The sequence below is a fragment of the Pseudophryne corroboree genome, chromosome 6 (assembly GCF_028390025.1).
Source record: "Pseudophryne corroboree isolate aPseCor3 chromosome 6, aPseCor3.hap2, whole genome shotgun sequence".
Taxonomy (NCBI): domain Eukaryota; kingdom Metazoa; phylum Chordata; class Amphibia; order Anura; family Myobatrachidae; genus Pseudophryne; species Pseudophryne corroboree.
The window spans coordinates 232,089,167-232,107,523 of NC_086449.1; the positions used below are offsets into that span (position 1 = coordinate 232,089,167).

At 38.1% G+C, this 18,357-nt stretch overlaps 2 pseudogenes; one reads left to right on the plus strand and one right to left on the minus strand.

The window, feature by feature from the left end:
• Positions 1–9,977: 9,977 nt before the first annotated feature.
• On the minus strand, positions 9,978–10,096 carry LOC134937288 (5S ribosomal RNA; annotated as a pseudogene).
• A 1,475-nt stretch (positions 10,097–11,571) lies between these two features.
• Positions 11,572–11,690, plus strand: LOC134938939 (5S ribosomal RNA; annotated as a pseudogene).
• The last annotated feature ends 6,667 nt before the right edge of the window (positions 11,691–18,357 follow it).

Sequence of the window (18,357 nt, forward strand, 5' to 3'; positions counted from 1 at the left end):
CACTCTAAAGCATTAGAAGCCTTTTTTATGATTAGCAATACACTAATATCTGAATATGTGACAGCGTTTACCGTTCTGAGCCAATGTTTATCAGAATTAGGTCACTACGTCAGCATTTAAGACATATGGTTTTACCATAAGCCATGTAGACCTAATTGGTCTACAGTATCTCTGCAATTTCATCCCAATTAACCATAAGATTTTGTTTTGTCTGTCTTATACACTTCAGAAAATACAAGGGATTGATATGAACAGTTGTATGTCTGTCAGCTTTTTGCGAATTTCTTATATTATAAATTATAATATTTGCTTAGTAAATTGGAAAACAAAAGATCTGCACATATAAATAAAAATACTTGTATTGCAGTGCGGCTGATATTGACTAACTATTTAATAATAATGTAGCTGTTTAATCATGGCCTGGGCTCACCAAAAATGGACTGCACAGAAAATAAATGTTATAGTGTGATTAAGAATAACATCCTAGACTTTATTTTAAAACACTTAATTCTAAACTTAAAAATATAATGCACATGTGTAGTTTAACCTGGGCTGGCGCAACACGCTCAGCAAAGTCTGCAAAACAGGGAGGCACTGAACTGGAGAGGTGCTCTCCCCGCTGTCTACTCATTGTTGCTGCCGGTTGATGCTGTTGCTGCCGGTGACTAAATTCCTACTGCGCATGCATGCCGGCCATTTTTCTAGTGAATTTTTTACTGCGACTGCAGCTCCGACGTGGGACTCTGGAAAGGTAAGTAAAAAGAAACTTTATAGTGTGATTAAGAATAACACCATATAATTTATTTTAAAAAGATTAATTCTGTACTTAAAAACAGTAATGCACACATATAGTTATTCCCAGGACTGCCACAACACGCTCAGCAATGTCTGCAAAGGAGGCAGATGCCGGGCTGGAAAGGCAGTATCCCCATCTGCTACCCTATTGCTGCAGGCTGCCGCTGCGCCTGTCAAACTGTAAGACAGGCAGCAGCACAGGTGATGTGAGGAGCAGCTCTTCTTCTCTGCCTCCTCCTTGCTGGAAGTGGCAGCTAGAAAGAGGTAGATACTGAAGAAAGATGCTGAGCTTGGCCACCTCCCCCTCTCCTGCCTGCATGTATTTGCTGACTGAAGGCTCCCACTCAGCATCTACCCCCAGCCAGCAGCAGCCAGGCCCGGTTGGAGAGCAGCAGCAGGGACTTTTTAACAGAGGAGGTTGCCCGTGTGCAGACTCTGGGTGGGGGGGAGAGGTCCTCCTCATCATGGCGTAGTAGACTATGGCTTTGTGTCAGAGTGTACTGTGCATGTGCAAGTCTTTGGAAACACAGCGACCACCATGTTCCAGGAACTAGTTTCATACTGTGCATGTGATGTAACCATTTTGCCAGTGATTTTTTTACAGCAGCTGTAGCTTTGATGCAGGATTCCAGAAAGGTAAGTAATTAACATGGGTGCAGTGTGTGTAATGTGGACCCCCTGGACCCATGGGCCTGTGAGCACCACACACATTGCACCCATTATAGAAACTCCAATGAGTAGCAGCCACTGCCAGTTAGTCTGTACTCAGAGGTACTGAATGCAGGTGAGCGGCAGCAGGGGGAGGCAGTGTGGGTCTTTGTCTTGGCATGATCCTTTGTGCACATGTGCCCAGACTACCAACTCATTGCACACTCTTTCCACATAATGTTTAAGTGACATTACTGATGGCACTGTGTAAGTGGCACTACTACTGTAGGCATTATGTGTAAGGGGCACTATTATTGTGGGTCATATGTATAACTGGCACTAATACTGTGGGCATTATGTGTATAAGGGGCACTACTATTGTGGGCAATAAGAGTATAAGTGGCACTACTGAGGGCACTATGTGTAAGGGGCACTACTACTGTTGGCATTTTGTGTAAGGTGCACTACTACTGTGGGTATTATGTGTCGGGATACTACTACTGTGGCATTATGTGTATAAGGGGCTCTGCTACCGTTGGCATTATATGTAAGGTGCACTACTACTTTGGGCATTGTTTATAAGGGGCACTACTGTGTGGTGTAATATGTATTAGGGGCACTAATGTGTGGTGTAATGTGAATAAGGGGCACTACATGTACTGAAATGTTAATATTTGTGTAAATTTTGATAACTGTGTCATGGTGTGGTCTTGCCCCTTCCTTGTGAGACCACACCCTTTTCTGTGGTGCATGCTTTTGGTGCATGCTTTCCTTTTGTAAATAATGGGAGGGCACAGATTTATAGTTTGCAGGGGGCGCCATACACATTAGCTCTGGCCCTTGTTATACCAGTGTAGAATTTACTTCAGAACCAGAATAAATCTGGGGTCCGGACGAAATGCCTTCTCCACAAAAGCTGCCTAATTTTTTTCATAATTGTAGACTATAATACAGATGTGTCCTCTCTCATGGCTGCTGCAGTCAAATTAAACGGCAGACATCTTTTTGTGCATTTTTCACTAAAATGCATCTTATTGTGCGACTGCTGCTGTATCTGCATACGAAATGCTACATTACAGGGTTTTCCTGGAAAACACTGTAACGTAGCATTTCGCATGCAGAAAGAGCCTCTGTTGCACACAGAATATAGGCATGCTGTATATCATTTGAATTAGCAGAGTCTGCTTGTGCGCCTTATTTGCATACTTTTTCACATGCAAATAAGACAATTTTTGGCAAAAATTACACCCGATGTTAGCAGAGTTGCACAAAAAATGCTTGCTCACTCACACTGGGCATCTTGTGGTGCATGTTTTATTGAGGGTAAATGTACGAGGACACATCTGTAAGTGCTTGTTTAAAGATTTATTAAAACATCTTCTGTTGCTTGAACATCAATTTACACACACACACACACACACACACACACACACACACACACACACACACACATTTTTCTTATTATTAAATGTTACTACGTGGCCCATTTCAGGGAGAGAGAGGTGGAAATAGACCTGCAACAGAATATTTCCCCAGTGAATACACGTGCTGTATTGTGCCTGAGGTCGTGTTCTATGTAAGCAATACCAGCCTATTGGCAAGAGCACATTGTGCAGATGTATTGCAGAAACTGGAAAATAAGAATTTAAAGGACAACTTAATCTTTTCGTAAATGTGTAATTTCACAAAAAGAGAGCTGATGGTAATCAGAGTTTGGTACAATCATAACAATTTGATGATCTTATCAATCAATAGGCTGAGCAGGCAGCAGGCTTGGGGGTTCCACCAGGGGTGAATTGACTGTAGTTCTTATAGGATATGTTCCTGGTAAGGCCACCTAATAGAGAAGTACTGTAATTGTTGCACTTGCAGGGCCATGTAGCTTACTGCAGCCTTTGCCTCCTCTCTGGAAGACCTTTCCCCTTTCAGCAGCCAGAGAGATGATGAACAGTGTGTGTGCTGAGTCTGGAATGGAGGAATGGGTACAATTAATGAAAGTTAGTGTTAAGAATAAGAGGGTTATTTAGGATTATGTAGTTGATTAAGAAAGTGAATTGGTTAAATATCAGAATGGGGTGAATTTTTATGAAGAGGTTATGTTGAGACCGAAGGAGGTAATTAAAGGGATAGTGGCATGAATGCAATTTGTTGATGAAGTGGCAGATAATTAATAATGGGAAATAAGTTACAGAATGTTGATTACAAAGCAGTTATTGATGTTGAGTTGTTATGATTCTGCTGAAGGAATTAATGTTTTTTGAGGACTGCTTTGTTTATGATGGAATTAAATTCTGGCACTGTCTATTGCAATGAGGTCAGTAGGATGCGATCCGTATTGCATGACAGTCACTAGGATGCTGTCTTGTTGTATGGTAGACACTACGTTGCTCTGAGTATTGCAGGGGCATCTTAAGAGAGGAGGGGGCCCGTGTGCAGACTCCAGGTGGGCCACCTCCTCTCCACGGCGCCGTAGGCTCCGGCATTGTGCCGGAGCCTACTGTGCATGCGCACCGGCCATTTTGGAGGTGATTTTTTTTGTGGAATGGCTGCGGCTGCTGCGCCCGACGCTGGACTCTGGAGAGGTCAGTTCTAAAATATGGGTGCAATGTGTGCAGTATGGGCCCCACCTGGACCCAGGGGCCCGTGTGCACCACACACATTGCACCCATGATAGAAACGCATATGGTGTATTGTATGGTGATCACTAAGATGCTGTCTATAATGTGTGACATTAACTGGGTTGGTATCTGTATTGTATGATGGCCAAAATAATGCTCTCTGTATTCTATGGAGGTAATTGGGGTTCTCAGTGTGTTGTATAAGATTCACAGGGATATTCTCTTTATTGATTAACAGTCAATTGGATGCTCTCCATATTGTACAGCATTCACTGGGATTAGCAGTCATTTGAATGCACTCTGTATTGTATGTGCATTAGTGGGATGTACTCTGTTATGTATGGTAGTTATTGGGAAGCTGTCTGTATTTCAGGCACTACGGATGGTGTAATGGTTAGCATTACTGCCTCACAGCACTGAAGTCATGGGTTCGATTCCCACCATGGCCCTAAAAGTGTTTGAATTTTGACATAATCTCCCCGTACTTGTATTGGTTTCCTCCGGGTACTTCCGGTTTCCTTCCACAATCCAAAAATATACTGGTAGGTTAATTGGCTCCCAACAAAATTAACCCTAGAATGAAAGTGTGTGTGTGTACATGTGGTAGGGAATATAGATTGTAAACTCCACTGGGGCAGGGACTGACGTGAATGACCAAATATTCTCTGTAAAGCACTGCAGAGTAGTGTATGTGTGCGCTATATAAATAACTGATAATAAATAATAATGATTATAATAATAATAATAATAATAAATATTTATGGTGAATACAAGGGAAGGTCCGATTGAAGCAGCTACCTATTTGATGCACTCTTTTTTCAATTATAATTATTAAAACTTAACTTTAATTACATAGTTTAAAATAATGTACAGTGATATGACATCAACAAACACATAATAATAACAACAATCTTTTCTCATATTGGTCTCAGGCAAATTCCCCAAAAGAAACAACACACATATGACAAAAAACTGTATTGTAAATAATTTGGAGGTACTGAATGTATCCTTAATAACCACAAGAAGCTCAATCAAATATTTTCTCATAATGGGTTAAATTCCCCAATTTGTAGACTCTAATGGTATTCGGAACAAAAAGCAAAATTTAAATATTAGAGATGAGTGGTTTGGATTACCTTAAATCCAAATATATCCAAATTTCCAGAATCTGAGTCAATCCGAGCCACGGCTTGGGTTTTCCCATCAGACTCGGATTCCAAATCAAGGCAAAACGTCATCGTCCCGGTGTCCGATTCTCATGGGTTTTGGATTGTATATAAGGACCCCACAGTGGTAGTGTTCTTAGACATGCTGGTTTGTGCTGCACTGTACTCTGCTGTTAAATTGTTTGTGATGTGTCCAGACTCATAACAAGTGGCTGTGATGTGTGTAGTGTATACAACACACTGTTGAGGGCTGACTGCACTCTGCTGGTTAAATTGGCTGTTCTGTGTCCATCTAAAGTTGCTGTGTAAGAAGAACTACAGTGTGTATTGTAACTTGTCAGTTGCAAAAAAAAATTAAAATAAAATAAAAAAGTAAATAAAAATATTTTAAGCTTGCACAACCTGTGTACACTGTACCCTTGTGTGTTTTGTTATTCACATGCATAATATAATAATAAAAGCCCTTTTAAATGCTGCAGTGTTGAGGTAAGCTGCAAATTTTAAAAAGAATATAATATTTTGTTATATTGTCTATATTGTTCTGGTGCACTGTACCCCTGTGCATTTATTATTCATGTACATAATATCATTAAGGCCCTTTGAATTGCCGCAATGTGAGTTGAGCTATGAATTTTAAAATATATTGTTCTATTGTTTGTACTGTTCTGGCTTACTGTACCCCTGTACGTTTATTATTTACATACATAATATAATAAAAGCCCTTTGTATGATGCAGTGTGAGTTGAGCTCTGAATTAAAAAAATATATTGTTCTATTGTTAGTACTGTTATTATTATTATTATTATTATTATTATCCTTTATTTATATGGCGCCACAAGGGTTCCGCAGCGCCCAACTACAGAGTACATAAATAATCAAACAGGAAAACAGCAACTTACAGTTGATGACAGTATAGGACAAGTACAGGGTAAATAAACATAGTTACATCAGCAGATGACACTGGAATAAGTATCAGGTGGCAGAAGACTGCTGGAGTTGATGCAGTTGAAGATTATTAAAGTAAGAAAGGATAAGCACATGAGGGAAGAGGGCCCTGCTCGTGAGAGCTTACATTCTAAAGGGGAGGGGTAGACAGACAGGGGTGACACAGATGGGGTACATAGAGAGTGTAGAACAGAGGGTTAGGATGAGATTTGGGTGGGTTTGGTGAAGAAGTGGGTCTTGAGAGCCCGTATGAAGTTTTGTAGAGAGGTGGAGAGTCTGAGGGGGAGAGGTAGGGAATTCCAGAGAAGTGGTGCAGCACACAAAAAATCTTGGAGGTAGGAGTGGGAGGAGGTAATCCGTAGGCAGGAAAGTCGTCGTCATTAGCAGAGCGAAGAGGATGGGTGGGAGTGTAAAGGAGATAAAATCAGAGATGTAGATGGGAGAGGAGTGGGTGAGGGCTTTGTAAGCGAGTGTGAGAAGCTTGAAATGGATTCTGAAAGGGAACGGGAGCCAGTGAAGATCTAGTAAGAGAGGAGAGGTAGACGTAGTGCGTTTGGTGAGGAAAATGAGCCGGGCAGCAGCATTGAGGATAAATTGGAATGGAGAGAGGTGTTTGTCAGGAATGCCAGTCAGGAGATTACAGTAATCCAGTCTGGAGATGACCAGTGAGTGGATAAGAGTCTTAGTAGCATCCTGGGTCAGAAAGGGTCTGATCCTGGAAATATTTTTTAGATGAAAACGGCAGGTTTGTGAGAGGTGCTGAATGTGTGGTTTGAAGGAGAGGGATGAGTCAAGGATTACTCCAAGACAGCGCACTTGGGGGCTAGAGGAGATACTAGTGCCATCAATAGATAATGAGATTGTAGGAGGTGAGGTTATGCGGGGGGGGGAAGATGATCAGCTCTGTCTTAGACATGTTAAGTTTAAGAAAGCGCTGGGACATCCAGGAAGAGGTAGCACAGAGACAGTTGGAGATACGAGTGAGGAGAGCAGGGGAGAGGAAAGATAGATTTGGGTGTCATCAGCATAGAGATGATATTGGAAACCAAAAGAACTAATGAGCTTACCTAGTGAGGATGTATAGAGAGAGAAGAGGAGAGGACTAAGGACAGAACCTTGGGGTACACCTACAGTTAGTGGAAGTGAGGGGGAGGTGGAGTCATGTTCTGTTCTGGCACACCATACCCCTGTGTGTTTATTAGTCATGTATATAATATAATATAATAGAAGTTCTTTGAATTCCTGCAGTAATCTGTGAATTGGAAAATGGATAACAATGACTTTAGAGAAGAGCAACCAAATACTACTGCTGCTGCCACCAGTCATGATGACGAAACCAATTCTTCAATGTCCTCTATTAAAGTCGATGCTTAAAGGCATAGAGGGTTTAAGTCAAGGCATCTAAAATAATGAAAAAAATATATACAGTGGTAAAGAAAAAAACACCTCTAATAAAAGTAAAGTTTGGTGCAGAAGGACATAAAATTGGCAATTCCAAACAGAATTAATGAAGTGATATCCGGCTGTGAATAGTCGCAGCCTGGCACGCCATGCAGCATACCGTGATACAACATTCCACATCGCAGTAAGATCAGCATGGCTATACCTGCAGTTAAACTTACAAAATTTCACAAAAATAAAATTATGTTAATGTTTTTGTGTCGGCCATTGCCATGTCAACTTTTTGACTGTGTTGACCTATTGCACTTTTTGACCATTTCTGGTGTCTACCTTTTTCACGTTGACCTATTGACCATGTTGACCTTTTGACCCAGTCGACCTACTGCATGTCGACGATATGGGGTTGGTCTATTGATTGTTGACCTATTTCTGGTCAAACCACTGATCCATACCCGAGTGAGAGACACCAATTAGTAGACACATTTTTCACTCCACAGATGCAGGTGTTGGTGTGCAAAACAGTGATTACCATAGTGACACATTCAGAGAGGGTACTGTGCGTTAACAGCTGAGGGCTGAAGGGCAAATATTTTCAACTTGGCTGAGGTACCTACTGTAGTTCTTCTCTGCATATGTACCCACCAGAAGTGTCTCAAGCAGGAGGTGAATATATCCACAGCTGTCTGATATTCCAAAATCATTCCTACCCTCATCTTTCCCTTTTATTGATATCCAAGTTCCAACTTTCTCCTCTTAGAACTCAGTTATGGATTTACAAATTCTCTGATGGGTGTTTCTTTCATAAAATCCCAAACAGGTATTCTTTTATGGAAAGGGGGGCAATTGTCTGTCTATATTATTTTAAATAGGTTTGAAAATTTTATGTTTTCTTGCATTGTTTGCCTTATTCATCCCAAAGCATAATATAATTGTTCTTCATTGTATTTTATAAATATAAACATTTTTAATCTCATTTCTCAAGAAGAGTGGAGCCCAGGATATAAATTTGTCAGGGGCCCAGAATTTGTAATCATGGCTTGTTGGGTTCTCTCTGTATTGGAAGGCAATCCCAGGCCCAGATGTGGCACTACTGTTGATATGCTGTTCAATAAATTAAATTTTATCCAGACTCCATCTATTGTATCCAGCACTATTTCACACACTTCTACAGAGTGGTTATTTATAGTTTAACAGAGCTGCTTGCTAGCCTAATACTAAAGTGATAAGACTAGGAAGCACACATACAGTACCTTGAGCAGAAATATATATTTAATTGTCCAAAATGAAAATAATCAAATAATAATAATAATAATAATAATAATAATAATAATAATAATAATAATTTAATAGGAATTTGTCTAAAGGTACTGTACTGGCACTATCTAAAATAGTATTTTCAAAAGTCGTAACTCATGTAATCCTGGAGATTTATCCATTTATACTCTTTATAAAGTTGCGATAACAATACTTGTAAATAAACATTGGATGATTCTCAAATAGTATTGTAAACAACACCTTTAATGCCCTAATTACTCACATAGTGCGTGCCTCATTTAGAGTTAGGGGTCAATCTAGCTTGTGTATTTTTGCCAGTTTCAGAGGCCCATTTATCATATGCCGCATTTTATGATATCACTCTGCTTCCAGATTTTGTTTTAGCATGTGTATTACGCGTGAGCTGCAACCGTGCTGTGCATGTGTCATTGGTGGTGGATGGAGCTCATTTGTGAAAGATTCCCAATTTCAAGACATTAATCAACCCTACCACGTACACCTCTGTAACGTCTCTTGTACATCTCTAGGACTGGGCCTAGATGCCAATAAACTATCTTACTGCTTGACTAATTTAACCTTTTCCTTACTGGTCTCAGTCTATGTACTGGCAAAGGGAGAGAAAGAAAGCTCTTGTGTGGGCGCACTCTTAGGAAAGAAGAAAATATTGTTCAATTAATTACTGAAAGTTATTAAAATTTATATTTATTGATCAAGAGTTAAAAACAGAATACCCCTCTATGATCCAAAGAAAAAATGTAAACATAATAAAGACATGAGAAAATGTAAAAATGTTCTGGTCTGTTAATCACATGAGAAGGATTAGAAAGGCTGCAGACACCTAATAGTCTAACACCCGTTTCTCCTGACCAGTACAGATAATCTGTATTAATGAGACCGACCAAGGAGGTCACTGACTGTAAGAGGTCAAATAATGTGTCTTAGAGAACCACTGAAATCAGGTTGATTCTAAGCAATTTATTATTCACCTATTATACCATGTTACTCAGAATTGGAGATATCTGTATTAATGTACCCTGAACGCAGGAAGAAGAGAAGAAAGTTTTGAAGGAACAAATAGTGGTGATACTGCTGTTGGTGTCCACCCTTCTGAGGAAGGGGAATAGTCCCTACTCTACAACACCGGGTATTCCCAAGGAGTCTATTCTCAAAGTACTGACCCGGCCCAACGCTGTTTCGCTTCCAAGATCAGACGAGATCGGGCATTAGCAGCGTGGTGTGATAGTAGAGAGGCTATCTACCAATGAGAGTGCACCTATATACAGATGGTAGAGTAAGGATTTAGAAAGATAAGACCATGTAGATCTGCTTTCCACGTTAGGCGGGGTAGGCAAAATGTCACTTAATGGCAAAGTGCACCCTGGATCGTGAATGAGAGTCTACGGAAAATAGTAAGTGATAAAAAGAAAAAAGATATGGTCACTCTTGAATTGGACTGGTGGTTATTAACCCTGGTGGGAGACCACATCACAGAGTATACAGCGTCAGGTAAAATAGTACATGTGGATATACTTCACATATGTATGCATTTTTGTGGAAAGCAACACATCATTACTTTGAAAAAAACCTAACGAGGTATAGCATACTATATACAAAGAAAATAAAAATGGTATAAAAAATGAGTACAGTCTGCAATCTATGGGGTTTATCAGGCTGTATTATGCACAGAAAATCCAAAATAATTGGCTTGCGGTGTAAGTGGTGTGTCAAGCATTATTAGTATGCAAAAAATCTCCAAACATGCAGCATGCAGTGTGGAATAGTGTGCCAGATGAGCACATATGCCAATAATGCTAGCCTGCGATATATAGGATTATAATACTAAGATGTACACATACAATTACAATTGCTGAGTGTGTAATAAATATGCCCAATGAAAAGGGAACCTATAGAAATGGAAAATTCTAACATAAATTGCAGACGAAAAAATGGCAGATAGTAAAGTGATACTCAAAATTTCAGGATCAGGAAATGGGTGATAATACAGGATCCTCCAAGGACAGGTCCCATGCTGTAAATCCGTGGAAAACGCGTTTCGCCCGTTTGGGCTTGTTCACTTCATTGGGCATATTTATTACACACTCAGCAATTGTAATTGTATGTGTACATCTTAGTATTATAATCCTATATATCGCAGGCTAGCATTATTGGCATATGTGCTCATCTGGCACACTATTCCACACTGCATGCTGCATGTTTGGAGATTTTTTGCATACTAATAATGCTTGACACACCACTTACACCTCAAGCCAATTATTTTGGATTTTCTGTGCATAATACAGCCTGATAAACCCCATAGATTGCAGACTGTACTCATTTTTTATACCATTTTCATTTTCTTTGTATATAGTATGCTATACCTCGTTAGGTTTTTTTCAAAGTAATGATGTGTTGCTTTGCACAAAAATGCATACATATGTGAAGTATATCCACATGTACTATTTTACCTGACGCTGTATACTCTGTGACGTGGTCTCCCACCAGGGTTAATAACCACCAGTCCAATTCAAGAGTGACCATATCTTTTTTCTTTTTATCACTTACTATTTTCCGTAGACTCTCATTCACGATCCAGGGTGCACTTTGCCATTAAGTGACATTTTGCCTACCCCGCCTAACGTGGAAAGCAGATCTACATGGTCTTATCTTTCTAAATCCTTACTCTACCATCTGTATATAGGTGCACTCTCATTGGTAGATAGCCTCTCTACTATCACACCACGCTGCTAATGCCCGATCTCGTCTGATCTTGGAAGCGAAACAGCGTTGGGCCGGGTCAGTACTTTGAGAGGAGACTCCTTGGGAATACCCGGTGTTGTAGAGTAGGGACTATTCCCCTTCCTCAGAAGGGTGGACACCAACAGCAGTATCACCACTATTTGTTCCTTCAAAACTTTCTTCTCTTCTTTCTGCATTCAGGGTACATTAATACAGATATCTCCAATTCTGAGTAACATGGTATAATAGGTGAATAATAAATTGCTTAGAATCAACCTGATTTCAGTGGTTCTCTAAGACACATTATTTACCTCCTACAGTCAGTGACCTCCTTGGTCGGTCTCATTAATACAGATTATCTGTACTGGTCAGGAGAAACGGGTGTTAGACTATTAGGTGTCTGCAGCCTTTCTAATCCTTCTCATGTGATTAACAGACCAGAACATTTTTACATTTTCTCATGTCTTTATTATGTTTACATTTTTTCTTTGGATCGTAGAGGGGTATTCTGTTTTTAACTCTTGATCAATAAATATAAATTTTAATAACTTTCAGTAATTAATTGAACAATATTTTCTTCTTTCCTAAGAGTGCGCCCACACAAGAGCTTTCTTTCTCTCCCTTTGCCAGTACTTGTACTTTCTAGCTCTGGGCGCACCACCAATAGGGACATAATTAGAAAGGTTTAAATTTCCTTTCTAGTAATATAATTGTCCAATTTTTGGTTTCATATAATCTTTGCAATTTATACATACCGGTGCACGGTCGCTCTTCCTGTTTGATGGTCTCAGTCTATATCACCTATCCTCACTCCAATTTATCCATAACACTTCTGTCCTTATCTATTACTTCTCTCGCAGCATGCCATCTGCCTCCCTTCACTGCAACCCCCTTTACTGGCTACTTATTCCAATCAGAATCTTGTTAAAATGCTTCACTGTTACATATAAAGCCCATAATCACTGTTTACCAACTTTCATCTCCAGTCTCATCTCTACCCACACTCCCTTCCATTATTTCACTTCTCCTTCATTTTAAACCTTACCTTTACTCTGGTCACTTGCTCCTGTGTCTCCAAGATTCACACCACTGTACCCCTTCCTCTGAAACACATACCCTCACCATGACCAACTTTTTTCCAGTCTCCCTAACCTTAAATGTTCCATCATGACACACCTGTTCCCTAAAGCCTACCTACCATCCTCTTAACTCCTTTCTCCTGCTCACCTTGTCTCCTACCCTGTTCCCCTCCAATTGTTTACTCCCTTTCCCCTAGCTTAACAACTCCTTGTCTCTCATTTCCTTCTTTACTAAAGTGACTGATCCTGTCTATTTGCCTTCATGATGTGACAGGGTCATCATTAAGAGCTGTTGTACCCTCTGCTGCGGCTCACCACTGACTGCTGACTGTAGCTACAGTGAGTTGCTCCCATACTCTTCCCTTTTTGTCATTTCATAGAATTATTTGTATTTATACTTTGTACTACTTCATGCACTATATTTATGGTTTGTCTTTATGTCTTCTGCTTGCAGAGTGCTGTGTATTCCTAATGGGGTAAAAAAAACTATATAAAGTTCATAATAATACTGTTCTGAAGCCTATGATAGTCTGACAAATTTAGCCATAATTATTTGGAAGAAATCAAGATCTGATGGTGTTAAAGAATTTAACAATCTTTATCTAGTATCACTAGTATCAATATGAATGTACTGTATAATAAATACAGTATATGTTGAGTTTGCAAAAGTCATAGAACCATGTGGAATCATGTGACTTCAAAATTCTGAAAGTTTAAGATCTGTCAGCTGACCAATGAATTTTTTTTTTTTTTTTTCAGAGAAGACAGATGTGAAGAAGATGATGAGCTATAATAAAGTGGATAACAACATTTGGGCAAGTTTTTTTATTTCAATTAAGTATTAAATTAATTATTTTTTTTATTAAATATTACATTTAATATGATGTGTGCATTTATGCATCTATTAAAGACAGGTATATACAGGTTGATCGCCACATTCAAGGCCTGAGTTGGATGAATTTTGGACATAATTTACACTTATTTTGGCTACTGAATGTCAGTATGAAACCATTTTCCCAGATGATTCAATAGTAAAGTCTCTTTCTTTCTGAATTGAAAGCCATTACTCTGTTGTGCTGGTGAATCACACAGTCACGATATCTTCATAAAAATTGTTCACAGATATTTATCTTTGTGTATAGGAGACGATGTTACCATAAGAAATAAAATAATCTATATATATATATATAAATGTGAAAGCCCTCACTCACTCACTGACTGATTCATCACTATGTATTCTCTTACTTCCCGATATGTTAGGAAGCTGAAATTTAACATGGGTACTCTTTAGGTGGGAAATAGGAAAACAACATAATTAGAATTTTAATAAACCTCCCGTAAGGGGATGAAATGGGGGTTGATATAATGAAGTCATCTCCAATATGTGGCTTGCGTTGTGTGAACTATAATGCCCATACAGACAATCAGATCAAAATTTGGATTGCACCTCCAGGGTGTAGCATTTAATAAACTACAAAAATGGTCCTGTCACTTTTTTACCATATCTGCTACGGTTGCTCCTCAGGTAACGCCAAAAACTATGGATTAATATTTACTTACATTAACATATCTCAAATTTACATCTCTATAGATTTACCAAATTATTAATACTCATTTATATGTACAACTGTGAAAATAAGAAACTCCCGGGTAGAACAGCTAGTAATATAATATAGCATAATGTTAAAAATATATTAAAAATACCTAGTGTAAGGCAGACTATTCAAAGAGAGCAGATAAAGGTTCACATTAATCCAGAAAGGATAAAATTAATATGTACAGTAAGAGAGATAAAAGTAATTCCTAGCCAAGGATATAAAAAATATCCACAACAGAAATCACATAAAATATTCAACATTTATTAAAATACATATAAGGTTGTAAAAAATGGCAGCCTACCAAATGGTAAGTAAGTAAAAAGCGTCAAGTGGTACACCTCCTGCTCATGGAACAAGCCTAAGCACCCACAGGGAATGGAACCATAAAGTAGTACAGCAGCAGCTTAAGAGATACTGCCAAAGACTTCATTGTGATGCGTTTCAATCAACAGGTTTTTATCAAGGCAGTAGTGTGGAGTGCCGATGGTAACAGTTTTATACCCCAGCTATCCAGTCTTGGAAAGGATGTTGACAAAATTGAACAGCCTTAATAGAACTTTATAAAACATAACAAAAACATTCTAACCCTTCACATGTGGAATCTCTATGAAAAAAACAAAAACATTAAAAGTATAAGGTTCATGTGTTATTTAAATTTCACTATTGTCCGTAAGCAGAATTATTCCATTGATGCAGGACTGGAACTTTAGTTTATCCTTATATCTGACATTTGCTCAATACTGTAAGTAAATGTCATACACAGTGGGCCACAATCCCTTTGGTGCATCTTGGTCCAGTCTAATCGTATGCTGTAAACAACATCCGATGGCTGGATATCCCACCATTCCTCTTCTGGAAATGTGGGATAAAATTAGTTGCCTCATGCCCCTCCACAAACCTTAATCTGGCCCTGGATAGAGATTATAAATATCCATGAAACTGTGATGTTGATATTGATATTTTTTGATCCATCAGTTCTTATCCTGGTGTGTAACCAAAAAAGTTAAACAAAGGATACAAATATTGCAGACTGTATTTAGGATAATTGACAATAAAAATAATACAAATGTGCTCACCTAACATGGGTGAAAGAATTGCCTTTGAAAATCAATTGCACAAGTGTCATTAGGTGGTTTCCTGTGAGGGAGGTGTCACAGTACGTAATGTTTAGAGATGTCTCTTATCGTATTGTCATTCCACTTTATTCATATACAACTGCAAAATAAAACTTAAGACATAGCGTTTGCTGTATGTACATAATAAAGAAAACAATTAAAAACAGTGATCATTTACTCATATGGGGTTGGTGGAAATTGTGTTTTTGGAGAATTATTTCATGAATGTCCACCATTGCTTATTATATGCTGTACTGTATGCTTTTGAAAACCTCAGCTGTAGGTTCTGGTCACCTTTGTTCATGTACAAAATGCTATTTGTTAAATCTGTTTGTGTAGTAAAAGGAGAGTTTTTTTATTTTTACAATTTTAAAAGATATTTTTCATGAATGAGATTAATATTTGCAAAGAAAATGACAATGGATAAAATATTTATTATATTATTATTATTATTATTTTCTATTTTAAGGTGCCCAGAATGGGAGTATAGTTGTGCAAAATAATGAACACATGGATGCAATTAACACAAAGTTTCCAGACAAAATAATGAATAAAATGAATTTGATAGTGAAAGGAATATTAGATAAAAAGTACAAAAGAACACTCCTTCACTTAATAACATGTCAGATCTCTGCTTTACCAGGTGAGTGGGAAGAAAATGAAGGATCCCTGGCATATGTAGAGAGAGTGATGGAGATTGACATGTGGCTACAGTGATGAATTGCTATTATAAATTTCAATGTAGCACATAGTAGAGAAAATAATTAATTGTTGATAGCTGCCATAGCAACCAACTGCAGCTATTCAAGGCTCTGATCACTTCAAATGCCATCTTTTTTATCTGAATAACACACTCATTATCGCTTAAGGGATCATGAAGGTGAGCTGGGCCCTATTTTAAATTATATGTATCGCTGTCTTATAAATAAAGACATTAACATGTTTCTACTATGTGGCTACTTAAATTCCTACAATTACTAGTAGCTTTATTTCACGTATCAATGATATACTAGTTATTAATACATTAATTACTGTCCCCACTACTGTTATATGTTAATAGTACATATATCTGCTCTTATATGAATTTTGCTTTCTGCAGATATTCAAGTGTCATGAACATTATATCATGGGTAATGCTTTATATTAGGCAGAGAAATTTGCCTGTTTATAAATACATGTTGTGTAGTCATTAAACTGATAATTAATGCAATTTTTCTTAACAATTTGTTGGAATTATTTATTCCTAACGAAAATTGAAATGGTAACATCAGTGTTTATAGAAATTATTTACAGGATTGTATAAATATCAACATCATATGTGCGTTCTAAAAAATATGTTGCATTTAACCATATAAGTCCTGTTGTACTGTAGGTTCAAAGCAGCATATTTATCAATATTTTGTTAACTATGCTAATGTGAAAATGGGTGTTTACACATTATTGTGGTATCACCTTAATGTATCAAAGGGCTGTTGGAGGAGCTACATAAAAAAAAAAAAAAAATTCTTCCAAGCCCTTGAATTCACATTCTTTTAGTAAGAGATTGCATTTTCCATACTTGTAAGGGAAGATATGATCGGTTTCAGATTTACTAAGAGTAAATTGTATAAAAAATACCGGAGGGTGATTCATGATAATAACTTCATCTTCAGATGGCATTGTGCAGCCTTCCCTCCTGCTACTCCTGCTCTGCCTTTCTGCATACTGACTGGCAGAGCAGAACCAGTAGTAGACTTCTGTGATCATCCTGTGTGTCTATAATCCACAGGCTGATCAGAGGAAATGGTAAATAATACTAAATAAATCCAATTAAACATACCTTAATTCAGGGATCTGTGACTGGTGAGGTACTTCTCTGATCTGTGCAGTTAGCTGAGGTCCCAGCAGACACTTTCACCACATCTTAGCTAACTGCATATAGCCAGCTGTCCATGTCACAGAGAAGAAGGTCACTGATCATGATTCTGTGCAGGCAAGTTTAAGTATTATCTGTTCTAACTACTGTTTTAATACATTTGCATTACAATATTTTCAAATATCGCAATGCAAGTGTATACGAATTTATCACATCACATCCGCATCTGAGATGCAGATTGTGTCAAATATGCCTGCAAACAACAACTACATACAGTACACAAAGCATTCTAATAAACCAAAGGTAATGGACACGTTTTTCATAATGCTTTGTGAGGGACCTGCCATCAAACCTCAAATCACATTAATGATCTCGGTAATGAAAGTTCCACACAAATCATTTTAAAACTAATAATGACAGTCTTGAGCAAACAGAGTACCCTTTCTTTTCCTGGCAGTTTTCTATGGTCCTTCGAGAGCTGAGTTTGTCTTCTGTGAATCTGTTTTTATTCAGTTTGAAACGTCTCATTTTGTTCATTGCTCTGTATTGTTAGAATTTAGTTTATTCACTACTCTTTATTCCAAAAACTCCTTCACTTTTTCCCATGAAGAGCGACTAACACCCAGGCAATAGGGTACTTAAACATAATTACATTGAAGCTGGCTACATTGTTCCATGATGTGGAGCAGATAATTATCTGTGCACACATTTATGGATTTTTCAGATATATTGGTTCTGTTTGCACAGTCTGATACAATGGAAAAGTGAATGTAGAGGCTGGCCGAGATAAATGAAAATCACAGCAAGATTCACAGAATATGCTCTAATTTCCAATGACATAACCAATTATAGCATAGCTCAAACCTTCACATTTAAATCCATATTGCAGTAAGATGGCAAAGCAACACAAATTAAAAATTACATTTTATCAAAGATTTACAGTAGCATTCAAGAGAGCTTTATATTTGACTCAGTTTTGGCTAATGTGGCAGGCAATGGAAATTCCCAGTCTTCTCATATTGCTTGAACAATATATGAAGAGTAGTATTTCAGATGAGAAACCTTCCACAGTCATTGCCTTGGTTTCATGATACATGGAGCTGAAATGTATTCTTATTTTAAAAGA